The sequence below is a fragment of the Saccopteryx bilineata genome, chromosome 4 (genome assembly GCF_036850765.1).
Source record: "Saccopteryx bilineata isolate mSacBil1 chromosome 4, mSacBil1_pri_phased_curated, whole genome shotgun sequence".
In the NCBI taxonomy this organism is placed as follows: Eukaryota; Metazoa; Chordata; class Mammalia; order Chiroptera; family Emballonuridae; genus Saccopteryx; species Saccopteryx bilineata.
In genome coordinates this window covers 5,109,999-5,129,836 of record NC_089493.1, presented here as the reverse complement: position 1 = coordinate 5,129,836, position 19,838 = coordinate 5,109,999, and the positions used below count along the sequence as shown (strand labels likewise).

The 19,838-nt window shown below is 36.3% G+C and overlaps 10 non-coding genes across 10 annotated transcripts; all 10 read left to right on the top strand.

The window, feature by feature from the left end:
- Nucleotides 1-539: 539 nt before the first annotated feature.
- Nucleotides 540-616, top strand: LOC136337073 (small nucleolar RNA SNORD113/SNORD114 family). The gene has a single exon (XR_010731786.1). It is a non-coding gene; the product is annotated as a small nucleolar RNA SNORD113/SNORD114 family (small nucleolar RNA).
- A 3,329-nt stretch (nucleotides 617-3,945) lies between these two features.
- LOC136337075 (small nucleolar RNA SNORD113/SNORD114 family) lies at nucleotides 3,946-4,018 on the top strand. The gene has a single exon (XR_010731788.1). It is a non-coding gene; the product is annotated as a small nucleolar RNA SNORD113/SNORD114 family (small nucleolar RNA).
- A 2,886-nt stretch (nucleotides 4,019-6,904) lies between these two features.
- Nucleotides 6,905-6,982, top strand: LOC136337067 (small nucleolar RNA SNORD113/SNORD114 family). The gene has a single exon (XR_010731781.1). It is a non-coding gene; the product is annotated as a small nucleolar RNA SNORD113/SNORD114 family (small nucleolar RNA).
- Nucleotides 6,983-7,649: 667 nt separating this feature from the next.
- Nucleotides 7,650-7,724, top strand: LOC136337063 (small nucleolar RNA SNORD113/SNORD114 family). The gene has a single exon (XR_010731778.1). It is a non-coding gene; the product is annotated as a small nucleolar RNA SNORD113/SNORD114 family (small nucleolar RNA).
- Nucleotides 7,725-8,858: 1,134 nt separating this feature from the next.
- On the top strand, nucleotides 8,859-8,932 carry LOC136337072 (small nucleolar RNA SNORD113/SNORD114 family). The gene has a single exon (XR_010731785.1). It is a non-coding gene; the product is annotated as a small nucleolar RNA SNORD113/SNORD114 family (small nucleolar RNA).
- Nucleotides 8,933-10,945: 2,013 nt separating this feature from the next.
- LOC136337076 (small nucleolar RNA SNORD113/SNORD114 family) lies at nucleotides 10,946-11,019 on the top strand. The gene has a single exon (XR_010731789.1). It is a non-coding gene; the product is annotated as a small nucleolar RNA SNORD113/SNORD114 family (small nucleolar RNA).
- A 1,249-nt stretch (nucleotides 11,020-12,268) lies between these two features.
- Nucleotides 12,269-12,343, top strand: LOC136337065 (small nucleolar RNA SNORD113/SNORD114 family). Its single transcript, XR_010731779.1, has one exon. It is a non-coding gene; the product is annotated as a small nucleolar RNA SNORD113/SNORD114 family (small nucleolar RNA).
- Nucleotides 12,344-13,236: 893 nt separating this feature from the next.
- LOC136337069 (small nucleolar RNA SNORD113/SNORD114 family) lies at nucleotides 13,237-13,308 on the top strand. The gene has a single exon (XR_010731782.1). It is a non-coding gene; the product is annotated as a small nucleolar RNA SNORD113/SNORD114 family (small nucleolar RNA).
- Nucleotides 13,309-15,056: 1,748 nt separating this feature from the next.
- Nucleotides 15,057-15,129, top strand: LOC136337070 (small nucleolar RNA SNORD113/SNORD114 family). Its single transcript, XR_010731783.1, has one exon. It is a non-coding gene; the product is annotated as a small nucleolar RNA SNORD113/SNORD114 family (small nucleolar RNA).
- Nucleotides 15,130-18,570: 3,441 nt separating this feature from the next.
- Nucleotides 18,571-18,646, top strand: LOC136337081 (small nucleolar RNA SNORD113/SNORD114 family). Its single transcript, XR_010731792.1, has one exon. It is a non-coding gene; the product is annotated as a small nucleolar RNA SNORD113/SNORD114 family (small nucleolar RNA).
- Nucleotides 18,647-19,838: the final 1,192 nt, after the last annotated feature.

Here is a 19,838-nt window from a genome sequence, read left to right as displayed (position 1 = left end):
TAAAATGTGTTATGAATTCAGAATTATGATTAATCCATTTTAGCACAACTGAATTCATGAAGACCAAAAGATGAAAAGCATTTTTGTCCTTTTTAGAACTTCTTACTATTCCACTTCATTTTGTACCCCAGTGGATTACAACACTTCTCCACTGACACTGTCATAGACTGTGAATCAATTGGGGGGGGGGGAACATAAGAAAATGGAAATTTTTTCTTAGTTTTGTATACAATGCAAGTTCATTATACCATCTTAAAAATATAATTATTAAATGGAAGAGGCCCAAGCATGGAACAGTGACCAATAAGGAACAGATACGATACAGGGATGTGGAGCAGTGCCTATTGGCAGTGCTGGGGAGCATTGCCCAAAAAGGGCTAGTCATTCAGCTCAGTGGGAAGTTGTTTCACAGACATACTCATTCTTCAATGGTCTTGGTTTGATTTTCCTAATTCATGGACCATTGATTGTATTATTATTAATGAACCAATGAATAAGTCAAGAACAACATATTAAATGAAGGCACAGAATACCAAGTCTGGATCAATGATGAATGGGCCTGGCGCATCTGAATAAAACATTTTGATTAAACCTGGTCTATAACTCTGAGGTCCACTGCATCAATGGGAAATGTGCTTACAGAGGAAGTTAGGAAACTCAGAAATGTGTTCTTGATCTTTTCTTGTTCATGAATATGGATGATATTATCATCAGTAAATCAATGCCCAAATAAAGGATAAATAAAGAGGAGCACTAGACCTTATCTAATTAGGAAATGCTCTAATGAAACAAGGGTTATTGTTAATACAGTTCTGAAATTTTCAGTGAAATGAAGTAGACCTGAGGCTGCCCCTCCTTTGGGAGCACGCAGATAGCTAGATGAGAACATCAGTGCTTTGCTGGGCTGGTAGTGATTTTCTGGTAACATGTCTTATTTTTAAAAAGGGACAGAAACTTACATAACTGCATAATAATCAATAATACTTATATAATAAACTTAGTAACAATATCAAGTCACTATAAACATTAGTAAAAATTATTTCAATGTATAATCACTTTAATGTAATCAATGCTAAAAATAAAATACAAATGATAAGATAGTTATTGACACACAGAAAAAATCTAATCATGAACATTGAAAATGTGAATATAGTGATATCTAATGCCCTTGTGTTCATTGATTTTTTTTTTACTTAAAAAGAAAAATGTAAATGCATTTTGTTGATTTCTGTGAGTAATAAGCCAACGGATAGATTTAGCTTCACTCAGTGTTCTTGTCAGTTGTCCTTAGGGTTCATCAATATTGGTACTATTAATATAAGTGAGTTAAAGATAAATTTATATATCAATCCATTATTTATAAAAGCATAAACTGTGGGGCTGTAAAAGCATATGTGATGTATGCAAGGGTATAATTAATCCTGTTTTTAACTCTTGATGTCACTTTAATCAAAAAGATCCAAGCCCCCCACTTTCTAAATACATCTTGTTATTAACATTTAAATTAAAATTAATTAAAAATAGAAATTCAATTTCTCATTAACACTAGCTACACTTTAGCCATATGTGGCCAGTTGGCTACCATATTAAGCAGTGCTAATAAAGAACTTCTTTATCACAGCAGAAAGTCCCATCAGTGCAGGTGGTGCTGAGATAGAAAGTTGCATGTAACAGTATTTAGTTTTCGGTATCATATTGTGTTAACATTTTGGGTTTTCTTTAGGATAAAAAGGAATAGTTTGTTAAATTACCTTAGAGTTATTAAATAAATCAATGAATAAGATAAGTTAATGAATAAATGAAAGAAAGCACAGGGTGGCCCATTGGTCAGATTGTCTTGTAAAACAATTTTATTTTGTAAAATTTTTCCCCATGAAAGAGGTAGTGTCCCTTTTGCTACTTGGTAGGGGTATGTTATACAGGTATTAGTAATAGTTACAGTTTTTCTGTTGGGTTATAGATTGAAAGGTCTTCATTACATTATTTCACACTAAAAATCAGTAAGTCAAAAGATGAAAAGGCTACCGCGGTTGGATTGATGAAAAAAATGTGATACCAGCCCATGTTTATGATTAGTGTAGTAATGGACAGTTAACTTCTATTTAAAAATCTAAACTTAACGTTTTCATTCTCTTAAAAATCTGCCTTTCTTACTGAATGAACGCTCCACCTTGGATTCAGTTCCTGTCCAGTGATGACGCTCTTGGCTGTTACCTCTGTGGGAAGGAGGCAGTGTAAGTAACAGTTTCTGTTCTTGGCTGGTTGGTTTGGCCCTGTATGGTCACTAAATAAACAAATAAAGTCCAAGAATATCAAGAATGGATCCAAAATTGGAATGTGTTATGGGCCTAAAAGCAGAATTGTCCTATTTTAGCACGACTGAGATGCATTTTTTCAGACGATGGAAGTCATTTCATGAGTTCTCACAACTGCTTGCTCTTCCTTCTTATTTCTGCACTACCGTTGATTTGAGCATTTCCATATTGGTAGAAATCCAGGCTGTTAATTGTTTAGAAGAAGCTCTTAGAAGGTGGAACATATTGTCTGTGTCCTAGATGTGGGATACCATTGTGGTTTTGGGTTGTCTATATGACATCATGCTTTCCATTGGCCAAACTAAATGGACATGGCCCAAATCAGGGGCTATTTTAGTGGTGCCACAATATGAAGCCAGGTTTACGCTGGGCTCTAGTCTGAAAGCTCTGTGAGAGATCAGTCTAGAGTTGGATTAGAGTTACATCATGGATCTTGTTCTTTGGAGGTTGTGATTCATGGGAAAAAGAATTAAAAAAAAGAGGTCCATGCTTGGACCAATGATGAGATTGGAGGGTATCTGAACTAAAAATATCAGTTAAAGCCATCTGTAACTCCCAGCTCTGTTATTACAAATGGCACCCTTTTCTCCTTCATGGAAATAATCTGATAGCAGAAGTTGAGAGTATTCAAGTATCTTGGTCATGGGCATAGACACTTGATGGATAGAGATTGAATTTTTCAGTGATAAAAATTAGACTTGAATCAACTTCATGACTAAAGTAGTACCACAAACTAATGTTCTTTAAATCAATGTAAATCTGGACTGTTGGTTATTTTGAACATTGGCATTTATATGACTTTACAGATTGTAGACTATGGGTGATGGAATCAGTCTCTGTGGATGAAGATCTTGGCTGTTAGGGTAAGAAACTAAAGACTACAAGTAAATAACAGTCAAAAGATCTTGTCATTTGGGGTGCATTTTTTGTTTGTGTTCAGTGAACTATTTAAATTAAGCCATACATAGGCCAGTAATATGAATGTGTTATGAAATAAGGTTAATCCAATTCAATACAATTGTGGTTTAAAATAATATAGAGGGCAGTTACTTATTTTCAAAGCCAATTAATAGCTCATCTTATTTTTTCACTACAGTTGATATAAACATTTATTCAGTGATAAAGTCTAGGGCTGCACTGTCCAATGTGGTTGCTGCTAGCTACTTGTAACCTATTTAAAATAATTAAAATCAAATGATTGTTAAATTCAGTTTCTCAGTTGCAGGAGCCACATTTCAAGTCCTTAGCTAGATGTGGCTAATGGTGACCATGTTGTAGAACCCAATTATAGTACATAGCACATTCATATTATCACGCAATGTTCTGTGGGACTGCTCCCCAGTAAAGGAGATATGCATATGGAGATAGATTGTAGTTGGAATAGTCTGTGTATGAAGCAAGGATGTTAATTGATCCATACATATCTCACTGATGGCCACTGTAAAAAAAGATGTAGTCGATTGATAAAAGATTGAGTTTACGGGGAAAGTGCCTATAAACAGATCATGGTTATATCCATGGATCTTGTTCTTTGCTTTTATAAAAAATTATGAACATTGATTTTATTACTGTTAGTGGAGCAATGAATGGATCAATAAACAAAGGCATAAATGAAGAAAATTGTTTAGCCTGGATCAATGATGAGTACCCTGGGGTGTCTGAAATCAAGGATTTTGATTAAACCCTTTAACTCTGAGGTCCGTTATCAAAAGATTCATCCTCGTGATCTGTATGGCACATGAGCTTATGCTGGGAATTAGGAATAGGCAGGAGTTTCTTCTTGGGTTGCCGAGTATTGTGTTTTCACTAAATCAATGAAGGAATAAATTAAGAAACATATAAATGAATAAAGACAATATGTGTTATTCCTGGTTCAAATTAAAAAGTATGTAATATATATAGCACAAAAATCATTGTTAATACATTTCTGAAGCACTGAGTTCCAGTAAAATAAATAAATTGATTACAGCTGACCCTTACGGGTAAAGAGCATTGAGAAATGGACATGAGAGCCCATGTTGTATTTGTGGATTGGTTTGTTGGTTTTTGTTTTATGTAGAAAAGGGCAAAACATCAACTCTAATTGATTATTGATTAAATCAGTGCATAATTGAGAGGGCTTGCACATGGCCCTATGTTGAATGTGTCACATGACCAGTTAATGATTAATTTGATGATCTTTACTACTGTTTAATTTTTTTAAAAAAAGAAAAGGTTCTCTGATCTTTTTTTGTGCCTAATGAACATTAATATTGCCTTGCTTCTGTGGAATCACATACATTAAAATTATTATCAATATATAAAGTAATATTTTACTCAATAATTTGAAAGAAGGCAAAGCATGGACTAATGAGATGCATTTGTTATGAAACAAGGAAGGTGATTGATACAGTTCTACACACTTGCTTTCCAGTCAAAGAAAACAGACCTAGGGTCTTATATTTTCGCAATAGTGAATATATTATTTAGATAGAGTTTCTCTTTCTGACTTGTTGGGGTGATTTCTTTAAAAGATAGAAGATAAATGACTTCATGTGTGATCATATACATACATACATATATTAAAGTGGGAAAAGTATAGACCATCTAAATCTTTCTAAGCAAAATTCATTTAGAAAGAAAATAATAGCTCTTACCTGGCTGAGTAGGGGGCATATAAATAAATATGTGTAATACTCATAATTCTTATTCTTTTGTCTGGTGTTGGTTTCAAAGATGTTCATTATATCAGTGAAATTTAATACTCGAATCAATCAATAATCCATTTAGAATTTTAATATAGAACAAACACTAAAGTTTATTCCTAATTAATTATTGTTGACTTGGATCAGTTTTAAAATCTGAATCTAGGCTGATCTATCTATCTATCTAATTCAGTCTATTTTTATATTTGTTTGGTACTCTACAGAATGGATGTACAGTGATTCAATTAAAGGACTATAAAAACTTAAGTAAGTAACAAAGGAATTGCTTCTGGTTTGGTGGTTTGTCATGGGTGTTAACTCTTATTGAAAGGTTATAAATAGCTACATATACAAATAAAATGAATGAAGGTCATGTGTGGGTGAGGTCCACACATCTGTGGTCAATTAAGGAGAAAAAAGCTAGACCATTTACTCATGTTCACAGTTAACTATTCAATTAATTAATGTAAAATGTATTATTCAATTTTAATTCTGACTCAGTTGATTTAGGCCTACTTTTACAGAGACACAGTTTAGTCACATTCAGATAGTAAAATGGGCTTAATGTAAAGTATTACATTAATTTATATAACAAACATATGGATCTATTAGTTATATATATATGTGCTACAGAATTACTTTCCATTGACAATATAGATAGATATAAATTGATACAGATATTTCTATATTGTCAGTGGGAAATAATTCTATAGAGAAATATTAGAGATACTCAAGGTAAAGAAGGTGAAGCATTGTGCAGTTATAAAATATATTCCTAGTCCAGAAATATTTATATCCATTAAAAACACTGAAGTCCATTAAGAAACAAATATTTTAAAGGTATTACTTCTTTAAGTAGTGATATGTACACTACAAGTACCAGTCCATGGTCTTGTTTGATTAGTGCCTTTTTCGTTGTTGTTTGTGTTCTCAAGAAAAAAAAATCATTTAATATAGGCTAATAAAATGATAGGAAGAAGTCAAGATAAATTGAGAGGATATTTCAACCCTTTTCTCATTCATTCTGCTTGTGTTCTCAGAATGACCTCTCCCAGCTGACTTAGTGTCTTCTGTGGCCGCCAGCTCTCTGGCTGTCTCTATGCATTAGAAGCATGGAGTCCAATGTGAGTCTAGTCGAAGTCTTTGTCTTGGTTTGGGTAGTTTTTAAATGATACTCACTGTATCTTAGGAAGAATCCAAGAAGGCCAACCAGGCCCTGGCCGGTTGGCTCAGTGGTAGAGCGTCGGCCTAGCGTGCGGAGGACCCGGGTTCGATTCCCGGCCAGGGCACATAGGAGAAGCGCCCATTTGCTTCTCCACCCCTCCGCCGCGCTTTCCTCTCTGTCTCTCTCTTCCCCTCCCGCAGCCAAGGCTCCATTGGAGCAAAGATGGCCCGGGCGCTGGGCATGGCTCTGTGGCCTCTGCCTCAGGCGCTAGAGTGGCTCTGGTCGCAATATGGCGACGCCCAGGATGGGCAGAGCATCGCCCCCTGGGGGGCAGAGCACCGCCCCTGGTGGGCGTGCCGGGTGGATCCCGGTCAGGTGCATGCGGGAGTCTGTCTGACTGTCTCTCCCTGTTTCCAGCTTCAGAAAAAAGAAAAAAAAAAAAAAAAAAAAAAAAAAGAAGGCCAACCGTAGCCCAGTGATAAACACGACATTGTCATATTAACATGACTTGTGAACACTGAGTTGATTAGTCAGTATTTGCAAAATTAAGAATGGTTAACAAAAGGTAAAATCACAGTGAGAAATGATCACATAGATAAGCTATAAAGATAGAAGAAGGATACTTTTAAAGATATTGTTTCTAAGCTTTTGTGGTCCAGTTATTTATTTAATTATTAGTGAAAGAATGAATTAATCAATAATCAAACTTAGAAATTAGTGGAGAAGAAGAGGGCCCAGTGTGGACCAGTGATGATGACTGGCGGCATATGAGTCCTGGATAATGAATACTGTGCTGTGTCGGGAACTCTGAGGTCCAATAATGTAAGACATCTGGTCTATTTCCTCTGTTGGAAGTGACCGTGGTGACTGGTGTTGGGGACACACAGAGATTATGGTCTTGGTTTTCGTGTTCATGGATAATGATTCTATTAGCATAGATTAGTGAAAGCATTAATAAACACATAGAGCAATAAGTAAAGTAAGTGTGAAGCATGGTCAGTCATGGCTGAGGAAATGAAATACAGAGAGCAAAGTTAGTGCAGATAAGGTCTCAGTGTTTCATCTCCATCTGTGTTTTGTTCTCAGGTGGATGCACTGGAACTGAGTTAAGGATTTTTCCGTGGTCACCAGATGTCTGGTTGTCTGTGTGTTTGGTGCATAGAAACAAAAGTGAGTTTTATGTATATATAGTCTGTATTTGGAAAGTGTGAAACCACCAGAGAAAGCCAACTGTGGTCCATTGATAAGTGTAGAATTTATGTGTAACATTATATTGATTAATCTTTGCATGAAACTTTGAGGGTGATTAGTGATAGAGATAAATTGATGTAGCAAATGATTCTATAGACAGATGTAGGACTACTCAAGAATCATGTTCTAGGTTTTGTTGCGATTCATAGTTACTTATTTTATTATGATCAGATGAGCTGATTAATTAATTAATAAATAAATGTAAATGAGAGTGGATAAAAAAAATGCCAAGCCTGGACCAATGATGATGACTGGTGGCGTATGAGTCATATACAATGATTGCTATGTGTCTGGAAGTCTGAGGTCCAAAACAAAACAAAATCTAGTTTCCTCTCCTGCAAATGAGCCTATTGTTCTTTTAATTTTGGATTCATGGGGATATATATACTGTTATTAACATAAATGAATCCATGATAGAAACAATAAACAAGTATATAACTAAATAAACAACATTGAAACCTTATCAACTGTGAATACACATGGTGAGGCAAGAAATACTATTAATAGAAACTGCAGAAACTGATATTAAGAAGTAAATGGACTAAGCGCATTCTCTTTTTTCTAAGGAGTCATATCATTATATTTATGCTTATGTGTGTATAAACTATGAAATGTAATAAATTCCTTATGACTAAGTAAATGAAATAAGGGAGGGGGAGGACCAATTTAGAGAAGGTCTCAAGTTTTTCATCCTCTGCTCTGTTCTGTACTCCTCAGAACGGACCACTCAAGCGGACTGAAGTATCGTCTGTGGTCACGTGCTGTATGGCTGTCTCTTTCTAGTGCTCATAGAGACCAGTGTGAGTAATACATTGAAAAAAGTTCATGTTTTTGAGAGTTTCTTTTCTCAAATATTCACTGTATAGTTAAGAGTATGTGAAATATAATCCAAGACCCCAACAATCATGATTGGTAAATATGGAATTGGTGTAAAGCATTGTCTCTATCAATCCATGTATGAAACATTGATGATAATTAGTAAGAGTTATATCAATGTGGCAAATGATATTATATGCAGATATAAAATATTTCTCTTATTCTTGTTTTTTTATGAATCATACAGTTTTAAAAATTAATATTAGTGAATCAATGAATTAATGAGCTTATGCAGATGAGTATGATGAAAAAGATGAATTAAAAAGATTAATTAAAAATACTGAAGTTCACTAAATGATTGTCTTATATTGGGTCATTTGTTTAAAGGTATTAATTGGATTACTTAAAAAGTATTAAACATGAAAAAGTTAACTAAGGCTCAATCATAAATATGGTATAAAAACATTATGTTGATTAACCAATAATGTGTAACATTTAAGTGTGAGAGCTATATTCGAGGATCTTGTCCTTGGATTTTGTGAATCGTGTTCATTTAATTATTATTAATAAATTAATGATTTGTTTGATACAAATGTAGAAAGAAATAAAGAAAAAGAGACCCAAACCTGAACCAGTGGCAATAATGGTGGCGTATGAGTCATGATTGATGAATAATATATGTCTAGAATTCTAAGGTTCAACACAAAACATAATTAGATTCTTCTTTTGGAAATGGTCCTGTAGACTGATATTAGAAATATGCTAAGATCATTTTCTTACCTTAGATTTATTGATTTATATTTGTTATTAATTGATGAATGGTAGAACTCTTAAGGAAATACAGTAGTAGACCCCCTCCCCCACTCATGATTTAACTTTTTGTGGTATTGGTACCCATGGGTAACCGTGGTCCACAAATGACAAATTTCCCCAGTCATCAACATTGTTGGCTCCAGACATGTAGCCATTGACATCGTCATTGCTGAATGATTCTGAATCCCCTGAAGTAGGTGATCCTCCTTCTGAATTATTGTCCGAAGGTCAGAAGTAGCCTAACACGATGTCACAGTGCCTGCGTCATTCACCTAACTTTGTCTCATCACGGATGCGCTGTATTATCATCTGACATCATCACAAAAAGTATGAGAATAGCACAAAACGATATTTTGAGAGACCACATTCACGTAACTTTTATTACAGTGTATTGTTAAAATTGTTCTTTCATAATTAGTTACTGTTAACTTCTTACTGTGCCTAATTTATAAATTAAACTTTATCATAGATAACATTTGTATAGGAAAACACATAGCATATATAGGGTATGGTTTCAGGCCTCCTCTGTGGGTCTTGAGCAATATTCCTTGCAGATAAGGGAGGAATAAATAGTATAAATAGATTTTAAAAAAAGTGAAACATGGTCTAGCTGTCAATATATGTGGTGAGGCAAGAATTATTACTATAAATTGAAACTACCGAATTCAATTACTAAAAATTAAAAACACTAATGCACCTTAAATTTAATTAAAAAATAAAAGAAAAAAGATGAATCAAGAGTGTCACCTTTCCCCTAAGGATCATAGAGACTGATAAGTAAGACTCGATTTCATTCTCCAGGTCAGTTTCAAATTTGAGCTTGTTCCTCCATTTTGATAAGAAGAAAATAATCTACATGATGAAAATTAATAAACACCTAAGTGACTTAACAAATGACGTGTGGAAAAGCAGGGGCCGTTCAGACAAGGTCTCAGTTTTGTTTTTTCCACAATCAGCTCTGCTCTGTACTCTTTGGGATTGAAGAGTTCTTAAGCAGTCACCACCTCTGTGGTTGCCTCTACGTCTTAGGTGCATAAAGACTGGTGTGAATCTTAAAGTGCTTGTCTTCATTTAATAGGTGTCTTTTTTTTTTAATGGATATTTGCTGTATTATAAAAATGTGACTATAATTCAAAAGACCAACCGTGGCTAACGATAAATGTAGCATTATTGTCAAGCGTCGTACTTATTGATCTGTTTATGATAGATTAAGGATAATTAATATTTCAATGTGATAAAGGATTCTATGGATAAATATAGATTACTCAAATTTCTTTTTTTTTTATTTTTTATTTTTTTTCATTTTTCTGAAGTTGGAAACAGGGAGAGAGAGTCAGACAGACTCCCGCATGCGCCCGACCGGGATCCACCCGGCACGCCCACCAGGGGTGACGCTCTGCCCACCAGGGGGCGATGCTCTGCCCATCCTGGGCGTCGCCATGTTGCGACCAGAGCCACTCTAGCGCCTGAGGCAGAGGCCACAGAGCCATGCCCAGCGCCCGGGCCATCTTTGCTCCAATGGAGCCTTGGCTGCGGGAGGGGAAGAGAGAGACAGAGAGGGAAAGTGCGGCGGAGGGGTGGAGAAGCAAATGGGCGCTTCTCCTATGTGCCCTGGCCGGGAATCGAACCCGGGTCCTCTGCACGCTAGGCCGACGCTCTACCGCTGAGCCAACCGGCCAGGGCTTACTCAAATTTCTTATCTTTTATTTATTTAATCTTTTGTGGAATGTGGGGTTTTAAAAATTAATACTAGTCTCTAAACCTATGTACCCTGATTGATCAATGTCACCCCATTAAAATTAATAAAAAAATTTTAAAAAAGAAAAAAATTAATACTAGTGAATTAAAGAATTAACTAATGAAATAATGTGCAAGAGGATGGAGAAAAGGAGGTCAAAATCTGCACTGGTGATGAAGGCTTCTGTCATAGGAGCCGTGATGATGAGTATTACGTGTCTGGAACTCTGAGGTCCAACACAAAAAGAAATATCGTTTGTTGCCTCTGCTTTTGGTGACCAATAGATGGACTTTAGGAGATAAAGGAACGGTCTTCTTAGTTTTCATGGAACCGGAATCTTTGACTCTCAGTGGATCAGTCTTAGAACCAATGTACAAATATAAAACAGCAGAGATGAAGAGCCTATGTGAGGCAGGAAAAACTACTCAAATGTATTGAAAAGACTGAATTTCTCTACGAAAAAATAAATGGTCCCAGTGCCTTACCTCTTAGAGACGTTGTCCTTCTGGGTCACTAGCAAGTCTGATATTCGGAGTATCCCACATTACTATATTCTCAGTGATCGACTAAATGCAAGGTGGAGATGATATCTCAGTCTTGTTTTGTCATCTCTGCTTTGTACTTCCCAGAACAAAAACATCTGGAGGGGTTTAAGCATCTCTTGTGTCCAGGAGGTCTGTGTGGGAGCACAAAAGCCAGTGTGAGTAGATAAAGTTCTTGTCATGGTTAGGGGGGTGTGTTTAGGGTATTGCTGTAGTCATTTAAAAAGTACTCAGTAGAGCCCTGGCCGGTTGGCTCAGCGGTAGAGCGTCGGCCTAGCGTGCGGAGGACCCGGGTTCGATTCCCGGCCAGGGCACACAGGAGAAGCGCCCATTTGCTTCTCCACCCCTCCGCTGCGCTTTCCTCTCTGTCTCTCTATTCCCCTCCCGCAGCCGAGGCTCCATTGGAGCAGAGATGGCCCGGGCGCTGGGGATGGCTCTGTGGCCTAGGCCTCAGGCGCTAGAGTGGCTCTGGTCGCAACATGGCAACGCCCAGGATGGGCAGAGCATCGCCCCCTGGTGGGCAGAGCCTCGCCCCATGGTGGGCGTGCCGGGTGGATCCCGGTTGGGCGCATGCGGGAGTCTGTCTGACTGTCTCTCCCTGTTTCCAGCTTCAGAAAAAATGCAAAAAACAAAAAAAAAACAAAAACAACAACAACAACAAAAAAAAGTACTCAGTAGAAGAAGAGACCCTACCAGGGCCCAGTGACTAAGTTGTAAATGTATGAAGCATTCTGTTGACTGATCTATCTTTGGAATAATGAAGGTGATTAATGGAAGGGGTAAAATCGGTGAGGCCTTGGTCCTAAAGAAGGGTGATAGCATTCCCAAAGGCTCTTGTCCTCTCATTTTTGTAACTCACAGATGTGTTTAATTACTAACTAGTAGAGTGATGAGTTAATGTATAAATAAATGTAGGTGAGAATGAGGAACAAGACACCCAAACCTGGACCAATGATGATGACTGGTGGCGTATGAGTAATACATGATGATTGCTGTGTGTCTGGAAGTCTGAGGTCCAGAACAAAACAAAATTTCATCTGTTTCTTGTCCTGCAAATGATCCTATGGATTGATGTTAGGAATAGGCAAGGAGACTGTTCTTGTAGTTTTGGATTCATGGATTTCTAATATATTACTATTAATATAAATGAATCAATGATAGAACAAGGATGAAGCCTTACAATCTGTGTGTGTGTGTGTGTGTGTATGAGATGAGGCAAGAAATTCTATTAATATAACTGAAGAAACTGATATTAAAGAAATAAATGGACCGAGGGCCTTACCTCTTTTTCTAAGGATGATACAGACATCGGCACTGATAAGTCATACTGAGTTTTGTAAACCTGTGTTAGTCTTGAGTTGAGGCTGTTAATTTTTTAATATATGTATTTATATCTTGTATGTATAATAAATACCTAAATAACTGGAAAAATAAAATGAGGAGGAAAATGACTAATGGAGAAAAGGTTTCGATTTTTAATTATCTGCTCTGTCTTGTACTCCTCAGAATCAACACAGTCAAGCTGAGTTAAGTCTCTCCCATGGTAACAAGATCTATAGTTTCCTCTGTGTAAAGCTTAGAGATGAATGTGAGTAAAGGTTAAAGTTCTTGTATTTGTTTAAGAAGTTCTTTTAATAGGGTATTGCTAAAAGTGTGAAACATAATCTGAACACCAACAGTGGAAAATCATAAACGGGATATTATGAAGCATTACATTTACTAAAGCTCATATAAAATATAATTAATGAAAGAGAGAAAACAATATGGCAAATCATCCCATAGGCAGATGGGGGCTATTTATTGCTTTCATTCTTTAGTTTTTTTGTTAATTATAGGGTTTTAAAAATTAATAAGTTGAGGAGTTAATTAATGAATTAGCGTACATGAGAATAAAGAAAAAGAGGCCACACCATGGACCAATGATGACTGGTGGTGGGGTATTAGTTTTAAACGATGAATATGAAGTGTCTGAACTGAGGTCCATTAAAGAGAGAAACACTGTCTAGTGCCTCTGTTGGAAGTGACCCAATAGATGTTAGGAAAAGCGAAAGGGCCATTTTTTGTTGTTGTTCATTTTCATGAATTTTGATTCTACTGTAATAAACAGCTCCAAAAAATCAATGTATAAGTGTGAATAAGTTAAGGTGAAGAGGGTGAGACCCTAAAGAAATATGTACATTTATTGACAATACTGCCCTTCCTTAAGAAAAATAGAAACGGCTCAAGTGTCTTCCCTTTTTGGGTAAGAACGATATGGGGCTTCCACAAAGGTTCAAGTGCTTGTGTTTGGTCTGTGTCAAGTGTGGTTGTTTGGTCTGGGCAGAGAAAATTAATGCATATACACTGTGTCCCCGAGTGAGTGACTGAATGAAAGGTGAGAGGCGTGCATCAGTAGATTGTCTCTCAATCTTGTTGTCGGCACCTCTGCTCGTATCCCTCAGGACGGATACGCACGAGCCGAGGAAGCCCTTGGCCGGGATTGGGAGCTCTGCTGGTCGTCCCTTTGCACAGGTGCATGTGAGTACCAGTCAAAGTCTTCTCTGTCGTGTTGAAAACAGTACTAACCATATTTTAAAACTAGTCATATTCCCAGCATCAATAATGAAGTTGACATGAAACTTGATGTCAGTTGATAGATATTTGCCTCAATGAAGTTGACTAAAAAAAGAGGCGTATTTATTGATGCAAATGGTTCTCTAGATAGATATTAGAGATATGAAGGATCTTGTCACTGAGTATGATTCACAGATATTTATTATTACTATTATTATTAATAGTGACTTGATGAAGTGATCAGTAAACAGATACAGATGAGAATGAAGCAGATGCGTCCCAACCTATATCCTCATATACGGTGAATACTTATGTGTTTGGAACTCTGAGGTCTGACACAAAGAACTCTAGTCCCTTCTCTATGTTGGACATGATTGTATAGACCGATGTCAGAGATATTCGAGGCTCTCATTCTTAGTTTTGTGTTCATAAATTTTATAAAATATTATTATAAAAAATAAATGCAAAAATAAATAGAATGAAGGTGAAATACTGTTCATTGTTAAAATGTATAAGTAAGGAAAATAATACTAATATGTATATTGCAATCAATGTTAAGTGGATCAAGTGTATTACATCTTTGGCTAAGAATGATATATTTAAGGATAAGTAATAGTTACTGCTCTGAGTCACTTACAACTCAGATGTTTAATTTGTTAAGAGATAAACAAGTAAATATTACCGTTAATCAACAAATACTGGAAGGACTAGGAGAATGAAGTGGGTGAGTCAGGGTTGAGTGGAGAGTAAGTCTTGACTTTCCGTGTCCTGCACTCTGCTCTGTGCTCCTCAGAATGGAAGCCTGCAAGCTGACAAAGCACCTTCACAGTCACGAGCCCTCTGGCTGCCTTGATGTTTTTGGAGCATGGAGGAGTCCCACGTGAGTAGTAGTCAAAATTCTTGTCGTAGTTCCAGCGGTTTTTGTTTTAAGGGTATATTCACTGTATCATCTAAAAAATGTAAAATATAATCAAATAAGGCCAACTCCATTCTGTTGATTAATGTGTATGAAAAAATAAGATAATTAATAAGAGATTTATGGGAGAGTGTTTCTATATATACATTTAGGGATATTAAGGCTTTTCTTGAGTTTTTCAGAATAATAGAATCTAATAACTCTATTAAATAATGAGTGAATGACTCAGGAGACAATTCAGAAAAGATTGAAGAAGGACAAGATGGATCAATGGTGACTCCTGGTGGCGTATGAATCACGCACGACGAACATGTGTTTAGAACTCTTGAGGTCCAACACAAAAGAAGTTCGATCCACTGCTCTGTTTGAAAGGGTCCTCTAGATAGATGTCAGGAAAATTCAGGGTTCTTGAGTTTCGTGTTCATGCATTGTGTATTCTATTTATAATTGGATCAGTGAAATAATAAAAAAAAATAACATAAATAAGCAATGATGCAGGTCATGAAGCATTGTCTAAATAGAAAAAGATATAGTGAGACAAAAACACTCTTTATATATCCTGAAAACACTTCTACCCATTAGGAAATAAATGGTGCAGAGGTGTTACCTCTTTGGCGAAGGGATGTCTAGGTAGTGTTGAGTAATAGGAAATATTCATATTTTGTGTTTATGGCCAAGTTGCCATTATGTGTTTACTTTGGAGAATTTAAACATTTTCCCCAAATGGCTAGTTTCCTAAATGACATTCAGCAAATACAAGTATTAGTAAATGACTAAAGGTAAATGCCAGTATCAATAGGTATTAAACCTCAACCTTTTTCAGTCGTCTGCCGTGCTCTGTGCTCCTCAGAACAGATGCACTCGAGCTGATTTCGAGATTCTTCCATGATCACTTCATGATCCATCATTTCATGTATGTGTGAGAGCATGGAGGCCATGTGAGTAATATTAGTGTTCTTGTCTCAGTTTGGGTGGGTTAAGCCTGTTCACTCTTCTATTACTTAAAAGTGTGAAATATAATCAGTCACTGTCAACCGTGGCTGTAAAATTATAGTTAATACAAAGCATTACATTTGTTAATTCATATATGAAACACCGAGGTCATTTAATGAAAGGGATCAGTTGCCGAGGGAAATAATTCTATAGACAGATGGTAGAGATTAGTCCCTGCCAATCATGGATTAATGATAAAGAGGTTAAAATGAAGCCGGTGTGTCCTTTCATTCACATATTCAACACTGAGGTTGATTAACAAAGCAGATCTAGGCTCTTTGCTCTGCAGAAAACGATTTTATGTCAAATATTGAGGGATATTAGAGCTACTTTTACACAATTCATGGATGCATATGTATTATTAGAGAATGAATGATTTATTTCCTAGTGAAATTACAATAAATAGAGAACAAGAGGGTGAAACCTGAGGACTGGTGGCAGATGTGTCGTGGATGAAGAAGGCTTACCTGGAACTCTGAGGCTCAGTGCAAAACAGATTTGATGGCTTATGAAATGTTAATGCAATAATAACTGTGCACATGTATAAGCAAATGAAGGAAAAATAGGGCCCAATGTGGAGGCACTGTGGCATATGTCATGAAACAACCATCACCAATGCATTTCCAAAGAACTAAAAGTTCATTAAAGATATAGAAAGGCTTTTATACCTTAGCATAAGGGACAGAGGGAGAGATGTGTATAATTGCCTATGTTGTTCATGTTCTGTGTGTCACAGGTGTTTTTTTTTCTTTTATTAATAAATAAGAAATAGATAATATACTTTAATCAACTAACTACATTTAATAGAACAGAGCATGGACTAGTTTCAAAATGTGCCATATGACTGTTACCACCCGTCCAGTTGGCTTCATTGTGCCCCACGGGTAATCAGTCCACAGTGAAAGTCAAATCATCATGTTGTGCACCTTAAAGATAGACAACTATATTTGTCAATTACTCCTCAGTAAAGTTGGTTAAAAAGTATATAGTTCTCTGATCCTCATGGTAGGGAACAACAGAACAGTTACTGGTCCACCAGTATTACTGTCTTGATTTTCAGCGTCACAATTAATACCTAGGTTAATCATTGAGTGACCAGTGAGTGGGTATGTGTTGAAATATCACTCGTCAGCTCTGCTCATATTATGTCCCTACTGAGAAAAAAAAATATTTTCTGTTCCCAGTTTGAGGAAGGAAAATTAGAGAGACATGATGGCATTTCTCTTCTGGGTTTCTAGGAAGTTAAATAATTTTCATTTTGTTTAAAAAATGAATAGTTTGTCCAGTTTTTTATGAATTATAGAGTGGATGAAAGGGACTTAAATACTAATAAATCACCAGGTACATAAATAAAATCAAAGAAGACTAAATACAGATCTGTGATTGAGATAGGCTATGTCAGCATGGTTTATGCAGTCATCAGTTTCAGTACAATTTTTTAAAAGTTTGTGGATGTTACATTCACTTTTAAAGCTACTTATTATTCTTATTAGGTGTGTATCACAGTTTATAAACATTTCTCTGAGGGAAAAAATGAATCTAAGCTGTTAATTCAATGAAGTAATCCATTGGAAGATACTAGATAGAGACAGTGTTTAGATGCGGAGTGTGGGCAGTGGGGACAAGGCTGTTCTTTCTTATATCTTTAAAGAACATCTAAGTTCAATGTAAAAGCGCCGCGTAAGGATCCGTGATGTGAATGGAATGCATTCTGAACATGTCTTGTGATGAGTTCCTTTTTGTATTACTGAAGTTCCTGTTAAGAAAAGATTTGGTATCTTACACTTGCAGGAATAAGCCTTGAGCTAGATTTTAATAATTTCGAAGAATCTTAATTGGGTGTTTAAGGGATCCTAGGGATTTATTACATTATTCTAAGGGAATAAATGAAACAAATCATTAGACAGATTAAAGAGATAGATAGCTGATGAGTAGATAGAAAAAGTAAAGCTGGCTAAATTAAGAAAAACCATTGTGAGACAAGTTACTTTTTGTATGATTCTGAACCAGTGCCATGTAGTAAGAAGCCAACGTTCAATGATGTGACCTTTTTGGGTCAGGGTATACATAGGGCAGTGGTCCTCAAACTTGAGTATCAGAATCCCTGGAGAGTTGCTTAAAATATGGATTCCCTCCACTCCCCTCACTCCTCCCACCACCAACCTCAGCATGAGTTATTTGGTAGGATTGGCATGGGGTCCAAGCATCTACATTTAAACAGCATTTTGATATAGTCAGATATAAGTGATAGTAGTTAATGCCCTTCCTCTAGATCAGAGGTGGCTTCTAGGTTGTTTATTGTATTAAAGAAAACAAAGTAACGCCTATATTAATTAATATCTGAAAGGGGCAAAGCATAGTTCAGCAGAGAAAATATCTCATTATCTTAACGTCATCTTTATACTCCACAAAATGAGTGCACCAGAACTTAAGTATTCTGAAGTGGCCAAGATGTCTAGGCAACCTCTAGTTTAGACATACGGATTTAAAACGAGTAAATGGCTGTATACATGAATACAGTCAAACAAGAACAGGCTTGTACTAATAATGAGGAAGCCAAGTTTAGGATTAATTTGATTTAATATTGTTTAGGAGGTTTTTAAAAACATATCACTCAATGTTTTATAGCTCTTTAAATTTCTATTTTAGGTTTTCCATAGATTTCCTTTATTGATAAAGGCATACTCTGTTCTCACTATGAGGAAGGGAGGCTGCAGGAGATGTGAGTACTGCCTCATTTTATATATAGGAAGGACATACAGATTATATGCAGAAGGCTGTCTGTGGACCAATGATGTGAATGGAATGCATTCTGAATTATATTCTATGATCAAAATATCTATGACCTTTTGAGGTCCATTATGAAAAGGGATTTAAGTTTTTATATCTGTAGGAATGAGACTATGAGTAGATTTCAGTAATATTTAAGGGTTATGTCTCAGCCCTTGGTGATTCTTGGATATTAATTTTCTTATCGTAAGTGAATAAATGAGAGGATAAACAAATAGTGCAGAAGGATGAAAGCAGGAAGCAAGTCAAACTATGAAACTATGTGGGGAGGCACAAATTGTTATTAATGTAACATGGAACCACTGGAGTTCAGTCAACAAGAAATGGACCAAGGGATGACATTTCTGGGTAGGAATGGCAAAGATGGCGATGTGGAGTAGTCTCTATTCTTTGAGACAGTGGTGATTTTGAGTGGCTCATTTATTTTAGAGAATAAGAAATAATCAGACTACAAAGCATGTACCTAGATGGCTATGAAAATGAAATGAGAACCGCATGGATTTATAGCAAGAATGTCTCAATGTTGTCTTATCTGTATTGCTTCTACTCAGAATGAATGCCCCAAGTTGATGCAGTGCTTCTGCTGGGGCCAAGAACTCTGTGTGAGGAGTGCGGCCTCCAATGTGAGTCCTAGTCAATGCTCCAGTCTTGGTATGGTGACTTGTTTAAGAACATTCACTGTCTAGTTAAAAAAAATGTGTTAAGTATAATCAAAGAAGTTAACCATGGCCCACTAGGGGGTTCGTGTAGGACATATGTTTCTCAGTGGATTCGTGCAACACTAACATTGATTAATGAAAATCGGGGTTACAAGGGAAATTATCCTGTAGACATTTATCTGTATACATGTAGTGAAAAACGAATAAATAGATGGATTATAGAAACTCAAAATTTTTATTTTGTTTTTTTGTGATTTATGTGTATTTCTTTATTAATGAGTTAAACAATGAACAAAGGTAGATGATAATAGACACTGAAGTCCAGTCCTGGACCAACAGTGATCACGGGTGCTGTGGGGGGCATAGAAGCTGCACAGCTGTCTGGAACTCTGAGGTGCCACACCAGTGGGGTCTAATGCCTTCACCTGTATGGTGGGCACCTATGGGCAGATGGTGGGATATAAAAGGATTTAATCTTGGTCTTTGAGGTTGTGAACTTTGCAAATACTTTTATTAAAGATTTAGGCAGAATAAATAGACATATGTACAAATGAATAAAAATGACGAGAGCAAAGCTTTGTTCATTAATAAAATATGTAATAA